This window comes from Oncorhynchus keta, chromosome 8 (genome assembly GCF_023373465.1).
Source record: "Oncorhynchus keta strain PuntledgeMale-10-30-2019 chromosome 8, Oket_V2, whole genome shotgun sequence".
Lineage (NCBI taxonomy): Eukaryota > Metazoa > Chordata > Actinopteri > Salmoniformes > Salmonidae > Oncorhynchus > Oncorhynchus keta.
Genome location: NC_068428.1, coordinates 16205009 through 16222512, shown reverse-complemented (window position 1 = coordinate 16222512; position 17504 = coordinate 16205009). Strand labels below are relative to the sequence as shown.

Genomic DNA, 17504 nt, shown 5'->3' with positions numbered 1-17504 from the left:
ATCTGGTTATGATTTGCATTGCGGCAGTAGAGAAAAACAGGGCTACAGACAGAGAGAGAGAGAGCGAGAGAGAGAGCGAGAGAGAGAGAGACAGAGAGAGAGAGAGAGAGAGAGAGAGAGAGAGAGAGAGAGAGAGAGAGAGAGAGAGAGAGAGAGAGAGAGAGAGCACAAGTGAGAGAGAGAGACAGCGATAGATGGGGAACTAGGCCTGCGGAAGCCTGGTGCTGGTAGTACACAGCCCTTCCCTACCACAGCTCACAGAGCTGGGGAGAGCCTCCTTACAATGTTCCTGCATCTAGCAACGAAAATCACAGCCCTTTTGTGTTCCAGGCCAAATGATGGCCATTAACAGTCAGCTGCAGAATGTAGAGCTACATAGAGATACACCACAGTACATGACCAAAAGTATGTGGGGCGGCAGGTAGTCTAGTGGTTAGAGTGTTGAACTAGTAACCGAAAGGTTGCAAGATTGAATCCCCAAGCTGACAAGGTAAAAATCTGTCAATCTGCCCCTGAACAAGGCAGTTAACCCACTGTTCCTAGGCCGTCATTGAAAATAAGAATATGTTCTTAACTGACTTGCCTAATTAAATAAAAGTAAAATTAAAATAAATAAATGTGGACAACTGCTTGTTGAACATCTGATTCCAAAATCATGGCCATTAATCCGCAGTTGTCCCCCTTTGCTGCAATAACAGCCTCCACTCTTCTGGGAAGGCTTTCCACTAGATGCTGGAACATTGCTGCGAGGACTTGCTTCCATTCAGCCACAAAAGCATTGATGTTGGACAATTAGGCCTGTTCAATGGGGTTGAGGTCAGGGCTCTGTGCATGCCAGTCAAGTTCTTCCACAGTGATCTCGACAAACCATTTCTGTACGGACCTCGCTTTGTGCACGGGGGCAATGTCATGCTGAAACAGGAAAGGGCCTTCCCCAAACTGTTTCCACAAAGTTGGCAGCACAAAATTGTCTAGAATGTCATTGTATGCTGTAGCATTAAGATTTCCCTCCACTGGAACTAATGGGCCTAGCCCGAACCATGAAAAACAGCCCCAGAACATTATTCCTCCTCCACCCAACTTTACAGTTGACACTATGCATTGGGGCAGGTAGTGTTCTTCTGGCATCTGCCAAACCCATATTTGTCCGTCAGACTGCCAGATGGTGAAGCGTGATTCCACTGCTTCAGAGTCCAATGGTGGCGAGCTTTACACCACTCCAGTCAACGCTTCGCATTGCACATGGTGATCTTAGGCTGTTGTGCGGCTGCTCGGCCATGGAAACCCATTTCTTGAAGCTCCTGACGAATAGTTATTGTGCTGACGTTGCTTCCAGAGGCAGTTTGAAACGGTGTTTCAAGTGTTGCAACTGAGGACAGACGTTTTTTACTTGCTACGCGCTTCAGCACTTGGTGGTCCCGTTCTGTGAGCTTGTGTGGCCTACCACTTCTCAGCTGAGCCGTTCTTGCTCCTAGACATTTCCACTTCACAATAACAGATCTTACAGTTGACCGGGGCAGCTCTAGCAGGGCAGAAATTTGACATAACTGACTTGTTGGAAAGGTGGCATCCTATGACGGTGCCACGTTGAAAGTCACTGAGCTCTTCAGTAAGGCCGTTCTACTGCCAATGCTCGTCTATGGAGATTGCATGGCTGTTTGCTCGATTCTGTACACCTGTCAGCAACGGGTGTGGCTGAAATAGCCGAATCCACTCATTTGAAACGGGTGTCCACATACTTTTGTATATATAGTGTAGATAGCGATAGATAGCTACAGTAAACGAGGAGGAGCCTCTCCTCCGCTCAGCCCCTCCACCTTGTCCCTACCACTCATGAATCCCACTCCTTTCTCTTTCCCCCCTCTCTCACCCCCCCATCCTCCCTGTCACTGACGAGAATTCCTCCTGCTCCTTTCCATACGTTCACCTCGCTGCTAAAGCCCCCCCCATCTGTCCTACAGCAGGGGATTATTCTCGATGTTAAGTGAAGTAGCAGATTGTGGTGTTTCCATCACAGAGACTACAAATAGGCGGATTCATTGAAACAAGCCTGCTACTGCGAGCGTCACCTCACGAGCACGCAATGCATAGCTTAGCATAGCTCGCCTCTGCCTCTCATAACCTTACAAAATGTTCTTTTTTTTAGTTCTTTAAAATCACTGTAAAATATTGGCTGGTAATTATAGCAAGAAACCAGGAATTTTAATGTTGAAAAAAAATGACAGAATGGGCTTCTGCATTTTTTACATCAGTATTATTCTGCCTCTCTGATTTTGTAGTCTGTAGCCTCCCTCGGTTAGCCACAGTTAGCCCCATCTGGCTCTCTGCCCCCTGACTCAGCCAGCCTGTCCTCACTGTGCAGGCAGGCAGAAGGGTGCAGTGTGTCCTGCCACGTACACTTCATACCCCGTACACTTCATACCCCGTTGGCTCTCGAGCCCCAGCCACACACACACGGACACATATCCCACTGCCTCACAAACACCAGCCTAACACACACACCCCTGCCTCTATTGGCCCAGCAGGGTCACAGCGAGCCACCCACCAGGTTCAGTGGCCTTTCACAGCAACCCCTTCTCACTGCTGTCCGATGACACTCACTGGGTGACAGGACAAGATCAACTGTCCAGAGCCAGCAGGATGAGGCTGTGCTGCAATACCCAAAAGAGGATACAAGTGGATCAGGGTGATCTCTGTTAGCCTGAACATCAACAGAACAGGGCTGGATTTGGACTGGATGGATCACGTGGCCACAGCGTTCCTTTAGGCCAAACAGTATCTGGTCCAAGTAACACTGAGGGGAGGCGATGAGCTCCGTCTTATATCACAGGATCTTGAACAGCATCCAAAACAGCCAAACGCCCAATGACTCACACCGCACAGTTATCCTACGTGATTGCAGGACACCGAGTCCTGGTGAAGAAAATAGCAGTGAGAAGAGAGAAGGGGAGAAAGGGACAACAACAGCAGTGTGACAGACTGAGTGGTCTCAGATCAACAACATGCCACCTGATCGAACGCTTGGGAGGTGGTGGTGGTGAGGTTGCGTCATCATCGTCATCATCATCACTGTCAATAGAAACCAGCCTCATGATGTGTTCCACCAGCCAGGCCCTGTTGAGCAATCCCACACACGCATCTATTCGCCAATCAACAGCTCTATGGTGTGGGCCTCACTTAGTATGTGCGGCGGTTTTGAAGAGAGAATTTGTGTGTCTGAGAGAGAGTGTGTGTTCACTCTGTGGCCTTGTGAGCATGTGTTTAAGAATATGTGGATGAGTATACGATAACGTGTGTGTGTGTGTGTGTGTGTGTGTGTGTGTGTGTGTGTGTGTGTGTGTGTGTGTGTGTGTGTGTGTGTGTGTGTGTGTGTGTGTGTGTGTGTGTGTGTGTGTGTGTGTGTGTGTGTGTGTGTGTGTGTGTGAAAGATGGTATGTGTTGTAGGTGTGAGACAATGAGTGCGTATATTGCTAAGTGTGTATGTGTCAGACAACATGTTAGACGGCGTTTCTTCCCCCTTTATATACAGCCTTTCTCCCAGGGAGCGTAGGAGGTAGCCTGCTAGCATTTCTGCCACATTAGCACGTATTTAGCCACAGCTCTCGGGTTTCAGGGCACCGGGCTGTTACCGCGGCGCCGGCGCCAAGGAGACGGGTCACCGGGGAAGAGTGCGCGACTCGGGAGCTCTGGACGTTCCATTGTCGTAAACCAAGGGCCGGGCCAGGGGCCAAAAATGAGGCTCCTATAAAAACACGGCCGTTTTTACAGATGGGGTCCGACAGGGGCCAGAGTAGGGGGAATTGGAGGGGGGTGAGGGGGCTGCTTTATTGTCCTGCTGCTTGGCTAACTGCAGAGAGAGAGAGATATAAATGGGATGTTTTGATTCAGGTTTAATTCGGGATGGGTAAACATCCTATGGTCCAGCCACTCAGAGACATGACGTAAGGAAGTGGAAGGACCCCTGCCTGGGTAAAAAGTAGCCTCTGTCCTGCCTGTCAAAAAAACACAGGAAGAATCAGGTGACTGAACAGACTCATGGTAGGCTCAGGAATATGATGTCATCAGTCACAGCAGCCTCCCCATCAGTCACAGCAGTCACAGCAGCCCCTTTTTCCAATACCTTTCAATTGTACTGATCCTAACATGTTTTCATGTCCGTCAATATCATCATTCATCAGACTTTTGACGTTTGTTTACAGACCAGCTCACACGATGCCATTCAATCTGCAAAGACCACCACGCGGCTTCAAAACTCACCATCATAAACGAAGCACATCAACCTAATCTATTCATGTAGTGAGGTGGAATCCAACTGGGAAAACGGTAACGTTGGCTTCCTGTCAGCCGGCGCTCCTCGTGTCACGACATGCCTGTCCTGCTAGCTGTCATCTGAGCGGTAGTGGAACTCTTGCTCCACTTGTGTTGCGTCACCACAGACAGCACTTAGCTAGCTAGCCCTGCCAACTCGCTCCTGTCCTGGACTCAATAAGCATGCTTCAGGGAAGAGACGTGTTGATGTAACCAGAGAGATAGAGCTAGGACGCAGGGTACAGACAGAGCCAAGGGCACCAGCTGAAATATGAGTCGCCACATAGGACAGGAGAGGATTGTAAGAGAGGGCGGGCAGGGTGTGCTGTCTGAGCTGAGCACGGGCCAACGAGGAGCACAGTTTTAGCGGCCATCAGCAGAGACGCGAGCCAGGGTTAGCAGTCATTACGGCTGTTGATTTGGATTGTAAACATCCTACCGGTTATGCATTCCGCCTGTCAACAATAAACAAGCTCGAGGCTAATTCGAAGGGACAAGTGGGGAGCAGCAGCATCCAATCCGGTTGCGTAACACCTTTAGTGGCTGAGCAGCAGCTTTGATGAAGTGTGTGTGTGTGTGTGTGTGTGTGTGTGTGTGTGTGTGTGTGTGTGTGTGTGTGTGTGTGTGTGTGTGTGTGTGTGTGTGTGTGTGTGTGTGTGTGTGTGTGTGTGTGTGCCCAGTTCGGCTGCGGTCTTATGTAACAGTCCTCCAAATCCAAAATTCATGTAAGAGTCCTCAAGCCCAAAACCTCCGTGATAGAGCGTAAACAAGTGTGGGCAGTATATTTCCGCCCAGTATGTCGTACGCCTGCGTGTGCACAGTATGTGCCCCAGATGAGTATCGTAAAAACAGTGTCTACATGGCTGGACCACAGGCAGTGCTGCACAATAATCCCACCGAGGCCAGTGTGTGTGTGTGTGTGTGTGTGTGTGTGCAAGAGGACAGATGGTCCTATGGCCCAGTGTGTGTGTTCATATATCCCTCTCTAATCTCCCAGTCATCAGGGTTAATGGAGCCCTGTTGAAGGAGGGACACAGTCAGAGAGACCGGCCAGCTGGATGTATGAATATAGACCACCTCCCTCGGTCTCTCTCCCTATCTCGCCATCCCTCTCTTTATCTTTCTCACACTCCCTCTCGCTTGCTCGCTCTCTCTCTCTCTCTCAGCAGCCTAACCGACCCAAAGCAGAAGCAAAAGGGGTCAGCATAGTGTTAGTGAGAACGCTTGGCTTGCCTCGCCAATTATACTGTGTCCGTAGCCGACTAGATAAAACAAGCCTGTACAGGACAGGAAAGCTGGCTGGGTCTGGGGAGAAGTGCTGAGCCATCAGGCCTGTCAGAGCTGAGAGACGGACTTCATAAAGAGAGAGGAGACATATGACTGGGCTCAGCTGTCCAATAACACTGGCTGACGGCAACAGAGTATGGCTTCAGATGAGTCGGCAGATAGTCAGCGGCCAGTCTACACCGAGACCGGGGGAATTACTGTCATATAACTGTTAAGTTCTCAATCGACACCTAAAACAGTCGGTTTGTTCCCTGTCGTTCCTCCAAGTCACAGAGACGATCCATGGATTACCTCACTTCAGTCACCTCAAATCACACGATTTATCACCGAGTTTCCTCTTCCTTCCTGTAGCTAATTCACATCCTTCCATCAGCAGCTCCCAGGAACGCAAACCCAGCAGCACGCTGCATGTCATCAATATGCATTCCACTGGTGTATCAGTGCACATGGCTCTGTAGCCTAACTCCAGCCTAGCTCCTGTATCCTTCCCTTAGCTCATTAAAGTAACATTTGCATTAGAGCCCCTTGCCTTTAACACTAAGGGGTAAGTATTTCTAGTGCATGCCCTGGAACCTGGGTGGGGACTGTAACACCCTGTTAGCCATACTGTAATCAACTCCTGCCATGCTCCTCATGCCTCTGTAATAAAGCAGGGCCGCTTCCCTCTCACCTCATCCCTCCTGGTTTCTTCCATTAAGTCCAGGGTGTCTCGGCTCATCTGTATGTGATAGGGATAGACTTCAGTTTTAGATAGAGAGAGAGAGAGGTAAGACATGAGATAATGAGCTGTAATGCTTCCTGCCCCAGGGGCCTGCAGGCTACATGAACACACTCAGCAAGAGAGGGATCGATTGGCCATTTGTATTTTATGTGGCACGTGACAAGAGGGGGGCAGAGAAGGAGAGAAGGGCTAAGTGGAGGTTTTTACGACAGGAAAGATGGCGAGAGGTGAGTGTGCTGCATTTGTGTTTACTGTATCTGTGGTTATTCCTTAGGGTAGGAAAAGAGAATGGGAAGACAAGAGAGGCGAAGAGGGAGATAGCCGGGAGGAGGGAGAGAGGTGTGTGTGTGTGTGTGTCAGCTCCACCTCCTGCCCGGTGGTCTCTCAGACTGACAGGTACGTGTGCCCAGAAAGGCACTGAAGCTGGGACCGATTGACGGACGAAAGGCGCCTCCATCACACACTGGGTGCTAAAGTGCACCTACCACAACAGCCCTATCAAAGCCATAATAGCTAACATCTGATGTCAATTACTGTTATAGCCTACAGCAAAGGGAAGACGCCATAGTGACACCAGAAATTAGACATCGCTCGGCATAAACCCTACAATCTCAGAGCAAGGCGGTTAGAAGAATGGCCATGAACGACCTTAAAACAGCTCAAAATAACAACCTTTTGGGTTTTAGAAGAGAGGAGATTAGTGGAGTGACCTCATTCAGCACCTCCATTTGTTTTCAGAAGGACCCCCCACCCCCGGGGTTTTTAGTTCCACCGGTTCGAGCTGATTTCAAACTGAGAAACCGTTCATTCACAGACTGAGACCGGCAAAGCTTTTAATCCCATTATCATTCATTAAAATAATATTTGGGATTTCTGAAATGCTTAGAAGAGCCACATGGAGAACATACATCTTAGAAAGTGAAACCAGTTGAGGGCTTGCGACTCCTGGGCTGAAAATGAATCTCGTTCATTTTGCCACCATGCAGAAGAAAGCTAAGCTAAGCAATATAATTTGGCCCATTCCACTAACCACCAGTCCAAACCAAATACCATGACCATTTTTGAACCACTTCACCTTCAGGTGGGTGCTGGGATTTGCAGTCTAATAACACGTTGTGCCTCTCTCTACGAGACGTCCCTGAAAAAGACCCTAGTTATGATGATGCCTATACAAAACCCCCCAAAGAACTTGATCTTCCTATGGTCAGACACAGGATACTGCGAGTATCTTCCTCCTATGCGTCCATCCTCCTCAGAGTGGTGTTATTTAACATGGTGAAAAACAGGCTGTGTATCTGGAGAACAGACCTTGGACATGCACTCCTTTCTGGTCTCTCATCCTGTCGCTCAGAGAATTGCCTTAACAGGCAGATCCTCGCTAGGGGGCCATGTCATTTTAAGCTGGCATAGATACTTCCTGTGTGTGTCATCTCAGTTACATCCAGCTCCATTCAGTTATCCTTCTCCTCCAGGTACATCTATGTAACATGGATTTAAAGAGGAATATGAAGTGTGTGTAATCCAGCGAGAGGTGCTAACCTAGTCGTGTCTCTACTCGTTGTTAGTGGATTTGCACACACTACAGTCTCCCTGGGCAGGATTTGCCTCCAAACTCTTCAAAAAGCTTTAAATCACAGATCAGTTCAGGATGGACGATTATCCTATTAGAAATGCGTGGATGGTTTCTTTATCTACGAGGGTGGCAAATCAGACACAACGAAACCTACCTCCGCAACATTACAACATTGTCACTGTGGAATTCACTCGCTGTTTTCGGGTTCGAGAAACCAATCAAGGAAAAATGACAGAAAAAATGGACTTGAGATGCATCCAGAGAATAAAGAGATGAAGAGCTGTTTTTAAAGTGCACATTCAGCGGAGGAATGGAAATCTGACAGAGACGAGCCAAGGGCTGCCAGAGAGAGAGAGAGAGAGAGAGAGAAAAGGGAAAGTTTGGTTTCCTTGGGAACCCTGCAGGAGGTGGGAGAAACTGGTGAAATATCTATCAAGCCTTCATCTAGAAGACAGCCATTGTGCGTTGTATTTACAGTCATCCCCTTCCCACTACTAGAGCAGAAAACAAACCAGACTCATAATGCAGACAAACACACACGCACACAACTACACACACACTTTCCCTCACTCGTCGACCTCATTCAATTTCCCCTCTACCCATGCTAGCCTGTATCAGCGGGTCAACGATGGACAGTGTGCGCACCAGGCACCAACTGACAGTCAGTCAGACAAACTGGGTTCTGTCTTTTCATCGCCCTTAGATTAACTCTGGGGGGGTCCCACTAATTACAAAGGGCAGCGATGAAGGCTGCAGGAGGCCCCATATGTACACATGGCTCAACTCCAAGTCGAATGACAAGCCTAATCCATACATGAACTAGGACCTCGCCCTGTCTTCACACCGCCACGCCAACCCCTCGTCTGACACATCCTGTCCTGTCAAGCCCCCCAAACTACAGAACAGATTCAGAGCAGTTGGTGGCCCTCCGGTTTATTTCAGAAATCCAACTAATATCCCACGAGATTATATACAAAGAGGCCTTTTACAACATCCACTAAATGAGGTGTTAATCAAGTTGGGGTTACGTTCCTTGAAAGGGTCCAGGATCGCTGTAAGAGGATTTGGTTTTTATTAAAAGATTATGGGAAACAGAAATGCAGCTAACAGCACTGTGTAAATAACAGAATCTAACAGAACGCTAACATGCATTGTGGACTTAGCTAAATGGAGTATCCAGGTTAGCATGCAAGCTAGTACAGTAGCTTATTATCCTTCACAATTGTCATTGTTTGCGCTGAGTTTTAGCTTCTCAAGGTTCATTATGCATCCTCTTCCTACATCCGCATATTTTGTTTGTGGAATACGTGTTGATGCCAGCAGTGCAGACATTGGAGCCAACGGACGCCTTACAGCACACGACTACAAATTCAAATGTCAAACTGTGTCTTTCTTTGAGCCTGAGAGACAAAGAAAGACACAAACTATACTAAACTGTACAGAACTACCTTAACACCAGGTTTGTTCATTCTCTCCACAGCGGTACCATAACAGCAGGAAAAGCAGCAGGGAGACCATTCCCTTTGTGAATGCAGATGTCCAAATCAACACCCGATCACATGGGGTGCGTAAAAAAACATGTCACCACTGCCAAAAGCATCTCTGCGAAGACGAGGGAAGATGGAGCTGCGTTCAGCCCGACTGTGACTCACATTATAGCAGAGAACGATAAGACACACCACTCTCTCTCACACACACACACACTCTCACACATGCAAGCACTGATCCCTGGTCCCAGCGGAGAAACTAACTAGCTCTGATTCATCCGTATCTAAGTCAGAGGCTCAGTGAGCGAGAGGGAGCTTCAGAGAGGAAGAGGCTGGGGAGATCCAGGAGAACAAAAGAACACTGCTTATTATTTATGACACTATTAAAGCAAACTGCGCTAGCTAGCTACTGCATATTAGCGCACAGCCACAGGATCAGCAAATATGCTGGCTAATTAATTGCAGCATTACTGCAAAAATGGATGACGCAAGTGGAAGGGGGAAAAAGTAAGAAACTTGACTCTCGGCCCTGCATTAAAAGACCAAAATTGTTTAAAGAAAATGGTGATGAATAAGAAAGTATACCAGTTTCATTTAAGGACCAAATAATTGACAGCTGTGCCATACAGACTGCAAAATAGTTGGGAAGAGATTTTCGATGTTCTGATTCCATGGCACTGATACGCAAAACGACACCGGATTCAAAATGATTATACAAAATTCTTGCAACCAATAGAATGTTATATATATGGGGGATACAACCATTCCAGCTCTGGAGAATTTGCTGCGAAAAGACAGAATCATTAGATCACGTGTTTTGGTACTCTCCATATGTAGCTTGTTTTTGGTCGCAAGTCCAGGAATGGCTGAAGAATTGCAACATTTACGTGGAGCTAACTCTGCAAATAGCACTGCTGGGTGATTTGAAAAGTCATAGTCAATCAATCAATAATATAATAATACTTTTAGCAACAACAACAAAAATCTTTCATAAAAACAACACGATAACTAATGTAAAATATACTGTGTCCGTAAAACGTATACAGGTTCAGAACTTTTGTGAAACAGCAAAGTTTGAAAATATATGGCAAATAGAAGTCAAACTGGATGGTCTTCAGAGATAGATGGGAGGGAAGGTAGCTGAAGGGTAGGACTAAAAACAAACAAAAGATAACTAATTGCAAAATACATTGTATCCGTAAAATGTATATAGTATGTATAAGCTGGAAGTAGAAGCCTGAGTATTGTTGTCCATTAGTTTACTCCAATTAGGGGAGCGGGTGGTAGGGTTAGGGGGAAATAAAATGAAAAATATAATATAATATAATAATATAATAATAATATAATAATATATAATAATATATGCCATTTAGCAGACGCTTTTATCCAAAGCGACTTACAGTCATGTGTGCATACATTCTACGTATGGAAATATGCTGGCTACAGTGGCTAGCAGTTAGCGTTAGCATACTGTCCTGTACCTCACAGCAGGATGTGATAGAAAATGTTATGTTTGTGCTTTTCTAATAACCAATTTATGTGACTGATTGAACAAATCCTCACTATCAGTATCTGCAATTTGGCAGTACGCCGAGAACCTTGTTCTGAGAATGAAAGATATCTTAGTTTCAAGGTTTCAGCTTAGAGAGAAGAGGCCTCGTGAGGTATTGGTCTGTCACGTGCATGACCCAGTATTGGTCGGTCACATGAATGAAGCAAACGTCAAGGACTAATTATTTACGAATAACTTCAAATATAACTTGTATGTAAGAGAACTAACGGGACTGCCCCGGTGGAGCTCCTGATCAACATGTGTACTTGGTGCATTGAGTTGTTTGGAACCTTTCTTAGGCGCTGATAATAAATAATGATTCATTTAAGATGGACTTCGAGTGTCCCTGTGTAGAATTTCCATGACAGGGATTAGCATATGAAAACTAGCATAATGGACAAACAAATACCCATCTGCTTATGCATGAGTGGACAGGGATTAAAGGCTCTTCCAAATATGTAGGATCAATGTAGGCCTAACTCTACTATTAGGTCTAACCTTTACCAAATAGGCTACATGTGAGTGGATCCAATCACAGTAACTATTCGGTGAACACAAAACAAAACAAGAATCTTGATAACATTGCTGACATTTTGGACTGGACTCTCCAAGTGGGTATGTTTCCATTTTCAAGACTTAGCCTAGGCTAAAGACCCATCTGACATATTACCCAGCAGGAAATGTCATATTCAGGTACACAATAGCTAACTTTGCTAACTTCAGTGAAGGATGGTCCTTGCCAAGTCTTTGTGTGGCCTATCCTAACCCATCATTAGTGAGATGAGAGCGGAGCAGCTGGTCTAGCGGTTGTGTTAGGGACTAGAGGGGTGACGGGGCAGGGCACTGGGGGCCTTGCCCAAACAATACCCCTCACTCCCTTCAATCACAGCCTGACATAATTACCCCCCTCGCAGTCAAACGCTAATGAGATGAGCCCCAACTGGCCCGAGCGTGCTTGGGATGGTGCAAAGCTACACCAAATCTCATTTCAGAACAACCTCTCTACTTAGGTCTCTTCTGGGAGGTGTAAATTAGGTTCGGATGAACAGGAGATTTAGACACTTACTCCAAAATGGCCAACTAGAAACAAGGATTCTAGACAGAAAATCTACATGGATAGTTAAGCTGCCTAAATTCAGTAGACACCATAAAAAGCACAGAGGGGAGCAGTTGCTGGCCCCTTTTAACTGGAAACAATGGTTCCCGAATTCCCTCCAAAAGGTGAGCCTATCCCGGACTTACCTTTCAAACAACTGGAATTGGTCGCACAAGGGCTTGCAAGAGTGGGGGACGATGAAGAATGGAACAGAGACATGTTGAGCTACAGACCTGACACCCACTATTGATGCACAGGGTTGAGTGATGAGTGTAAATCCTTTGTGATGGAGTGAGTGCCAACTTGCCCTTCATCGATACGCTTGGGTGTTCTTTAGTATTAATAGAGGGCTAAGGGGAATGCCAAGCATCCTTCCTGCATGTCTTGGGCCACCTCCGTGTTTATTCCTGGCCCATGTGTCACTGTGCTCAGCTCAGGTTGCCTCTCCCAACTGCCCATCATCTCCCTGGTAACCTAACACCCCGGTGACGGCCTGGGCTCGACCTGCATTACGTAAAGCACCCCATGGATCTGGATGTCTCCACGGGGCCAAAATAAGAACCTGGGAGAATCTATGCTTATGGTGTACAGACGGAGCCTGTAGTAACCTCGAGAGAATGACAGTTGCTGGAACTCAAGCATGGAATTTTACTGCACTGTCCCTGTCACTCCACAAACAACTGCTGATCTGATATCAGGAGGACCTTAACTTGGTTTTGATTAAGATGTTGGCTAGCAGTGTACCACCCTGTATCCCACTGCTGGCTTACCTCTGAAGCTGAGCAGGGTTGGTCCTGGTCATTTACTGGATGGGAGACCAGATGCTGCTGGAAGTGGTGTTGGAGGGCCAGTAGGAGTCTCTCTTTCCTCTGGTCTATAAAAATAAATATCCCAATGCCCCAGGGCAGTCATTGGGGACATTGCCCTGTGTAGGGCGCTGTCTTAACCCCAGTGTCCTGGCTAAATTCCATTTCTAACCATGCCCAGCTTCCAATGGGCTCTTACATCCCTGTAACTATTCCCCAGGTTGTTGCTGTAATGAGAATGTGTTCTCAGTCAACTTATCTGGTTAAATAAACAAATAAAAATGTCACCTTACATGGAGTAGTTAACCATGGCAGAACATTACATCAAACATTGGGAGGAGTCTTAAACAGGAAATTGACATGAACCACCAATCTGTTCACCTCTGCAACACAACCTCTCAATAAAAAGCTTTACAGCCAACCATCTGATGGGCCTGTTTTACCCAGAACCACCGTGGTGAAGCCAAAGGCACCCCTGAAGTAATTATGAGTCTTGCTGCTGTCACGGCCATGTATAATTAGAGAGGAGGGTCATGGGGCGGCCTGGTTCCAAACCGGAGGAATTTCCTTCGCCTTGTTCTAGGTCGGCAGCGGCCGAGAGCTAATTTAGAAACGGGGGGATTCTTGGTTCTCCAGAGGTCTGGAAAACTGTGTCGTCTGTTACAGGTTGGTTGACTCAGAAAGCCGGATGTATCAAATTCTTTGCTCAATGCTATTTTCTCTCAAGGTTATATTTGACCGAAGAGGGACGGTAAAGACACTTCAACCTATTTTTCCGGGTTGGATCGTCTTGTGGAAATCCAGGTCACCCAGAGAGTTGGAGAAATGGTTATCCGACACAGAGATTTCATCTAGAGACAGGAAGAGGAAGCCATAGGCGATAGATGATCACTTACAAACGCAGCTCTCAAGAAGATGATGACCTCACACAATCAGGAAAGACATTCCCCCTCCTCAACAGACATCTACCCTGCCCCCACCCCAATGGACAGTTATCATGCTGAATAGCCACAGTTGTACAACTGAATGCATTCAACTGAAATGTGTCTTCTGCATTTAACCCAACCCCTCTGAATCAGAGAGGTGCAGGAGGCTTCCATAATAAACATCCACATCTTGGGCGCCCAGGGGAACAGTGGGTTAACTGCCTTGCTCAGAACGACACATTTTTACCTTGTCAGCTCAGGGATTTGATCCATCAACCCTCTCGGTTACCAGCCCAACGCTCTAACCACTCGGCTACCAGCCGCCCCTGAACACAGTCCATCTCTGCACTTATATTGGGAGGCCGGAGCCAAATAATTTAATCATGGATGTAAATATCCAAACCTGCTAGTTCTTCTAACACTAGAAGTCTACAACACCCCAAGAATATACTCTGAACTTTTCAGCGCTCAGGTAAGCACATGTATGTGCAACGCTGAAACAGAACTAGCCTGCAGCTGACTTCAAGCACCAAATCAGATGGCTCTGTGCAGGATGCCATAGACAGCCTAGAGCTCTGGCTGGGATGGATGACCTATATTTACATCAATATTATGTCTGGGATTCTGAGCCTGGACTGAGCCTCTGGTATGGCTACAGCACCCATTGGTCTATGGCATTGGTGTCTGCACAGCCATTGGTCTTTGGCATTGGTGTCTGCACAGCCATTGGTCTTTGGCATCGGTGTCTGCACACACAGAAACCAGGGAAAAGGCAGTGACCCGGATGCACCCATGACCCCAGGCGACGCCAAGCCCATCCACCGTATCCTACCTCCTAATGAACCGGAATGAACTGGAATAATTATGAAACTCGCACGAGGAGAATAGCTATCAAAGGCACACAATTGAAACACGCACAACAACAACAACAAAATGCACGCGCGTTACATAAGCGGCGCTCTGCAATGAAGACGTTGTTTAAGGACATGTAAAGGGGGATGGAAATCGAGCCGCTTGTCTGGGTAAACGTCAGACAGAGTGACGGAAAGAGAGAGCGGGTTGAGGAGTACAGCAGATAGCAATCTCTTGTTAGGGGGGTACTGAAAGGGTATGCTGTCAGTACGTTTGGATTGAATTTGTGTAAAAAAAAAAACAACAGATTGTCCCCATATATGAGGAGCAAAATGGAGGGTGAAAAAAGAGGATAAACCAACTGCAGACTTGATGCAGTGGCTCCAGGAATAGAATCCTCCCTTCATGTGGATCACAGTCTGCACAGACACAAACCGTAGGGGTTGGAGTAAAAACACCAGCGCTGCACAAATACCACCCTTGAAACCACAACTATACATCGAGATTAGAACAAGAGCAATTCATTGTGTCACTGCTGTAAGGAGAGAGGAAGATTTCCTATGAACTCAAATGTCACCGCAATGACGGGAGGTGGAAACGTGTACAATAAAATGCAGGCGATCCTGCACACTAAGGGTTTAAATGGTGAACAGGGATCTCTCAAAATGCAGGAGATCCTGCACACTAAGGGTTTAAATGGTGAACAGGGATCTCTCAAAATGCAGGAGATCCTGCACACTAGGGGTTTAAATGGTGAACAGGGATCTCTCAAAATGCAGGCGATCCTGCACACTAGGGGTTTAAATGGTGAACAGGGATCTCTCAAAATGCAGGCGATTCTGCACACTAGGGGTTTAAATGGTGAACAGGGATCTCTCAAAATGCAGGCGATTCTGCACACTAGGGGTTTAAATGGTGAACAGGGATCTCTCAAAATGCAGGCGATCCTGCACACTAGGGGTTTAAATGGTGAACAGGGATCTCTCAAAATGCAGGCGATCCTGCACACTAGGGGTTTAAATGGTGAACAGGGATCTCTCAAAATGCAGGCGATCCTGCACACTAGGGGTTTAAATGGTGAACAGGGATCTCTCAAAATGCAGGCGATTCTGCACACTAGGGGTTTAAATGGTGAACAGGATCTCTCAAAATGCAGGCGATCCTGCACACTAGGGGTTTAAATTGTGAACAGGGATCTCTCAAAATGCAGGCGATCCTGCACACTAGGGGTTTAAATGGTGAACAGGGATCTCTCAAAATGCAGGCGATTCTGCACACTAGGGGTTTAAATGGCGAACAGGGATCTCTCAAAATGCAGGCGATCCTGCACACTAGGGGTTTAAATGGCGAACAGGGATCTCTCAAAATGCAGGCGATCCTGCACACTAGGGGTTTAAATGGCGAACAGGGATCTCTCAAAATGCAGGCGATTCTGCACACTAGGGGTTTAAATGGCGAACAGGGATCTCTCAAAATGCAGGCGATCCTGCACACTAGGGGTTTAAATGGCGAACAGGGATCTCTCAAAATGCAGGCGATCCTGCACACTAAGGGTTTAAATGGTGAACAGGGATCTCTCAAAATGCAGGCGATCCTGCACACTAAGGGTTTAAATGGTGAACAGGGATCTCTCAAAATGCAGGCGATCCTGCACACTAGGGGTTTAAATGGTGAACAGGGATCTCTCAAAATGCAGGCGATCCTGCACACTAGGGGTTTAAATGGTGAACAGGGATCTCTCAAAATGCAGGCGATTCTGCACACTAGGGGTTTAAATGGTGAACAGGGATCTCTCAAAATGCAGGCGATCCTGCACACTAGGGGTTTAAATGGTGAACAGGGATCTCTCAAAATGCAGGCGATCCTGCACACTAGGGGTTTAAATGGTGAACAGGGATCTCTCAAAATGCAGGCGATTCTGCACACTAGGGGTTTAAATGGCGAACAGGGATCTCTCAAAATGCAGGCGATCCTGCACACTAGGGGTTTAAATGGCGAACAGGGATCTCTCAAAATGCAGGCGATCCTGCACACTAAGGGTTTAAATGGTGAACAGGGATCTCTCAAAATGCAGGAGATCCTGTACACTAGGGATTTAAATAGTGAACAGGGATCTCTCAAAATGCAGGCGATCCTGCACACTAAGGGTTTAAATGGCGAACAGGGATCTCTCAAAATGCAGGAGATCCTGCACACTAGGGGTTTAAATGGTGAACAGGGATCTCTCAAAATGCAGGCGATCCTGCACACTAAGGGATTAAATGGAGAACAGGGATCTCTCAAAATGCAGGAGATCCTGCACACTAGGGGTTTAAATGGGAACAGGGATCTCTCAAAATGCAGGCGATCCTGCACACTAGGGGTTTAAATGGCGAACAGCGATCTCTCAAAATGCAGGCGATCCTGCACACTAGGGGCTTAAATGGCGAACAGGGATCTCTCAAAATGCAGGCGATCCTGCACACTAGGGGTTTAAATGGCGAACAGCGATCTCTCAAAATGCAGGCGATCCTGCACACTAGGGGTTTAAATGGCGAACAGCGATCTCTCAAAATGCAGGCGATCCTGCACACTAGGGGTTTAAATGGCGAACAGCGATCTCTCAAAATGCAGGTGATCCTGCACACTAGGGGTTTAAATGGGAACAGGGATCTCTCAAAATGCAGGAGATTCTGCACACTAGCGGTTTAAATGGCGAACAGGGATCTCTCAAAATGCAGGCGATCCTGCACACTAAGGGTTTAAATGGTGAACAGGGATCTCTCAAAATGCAGGAGATCCTGTACACTAGGGATTTAAATAGTGAACAGGGATCTCTCAAAATGCAGGCGATCCTGCACACTAAGGGTTTAAATGGCGAACAGGGATCTCTCAAAATGCAGGAGATCCTGCACAC

At 47.0% G+C, this 17504-nt stretch overlaps 1 protein-coding gene across 2 annotated transcripts in view; it reads right to left on the bottom strand.

Moving 5' to 3' along the window:
• The window catches only part of cep85l (centrosomal protein 85, like), a 77720-nt gene that overhangs the window by 44897 nt on the left and 15319 nt on the right, over positions 1-17504 (bottom strand). The window lies entirely within an intron of this gene.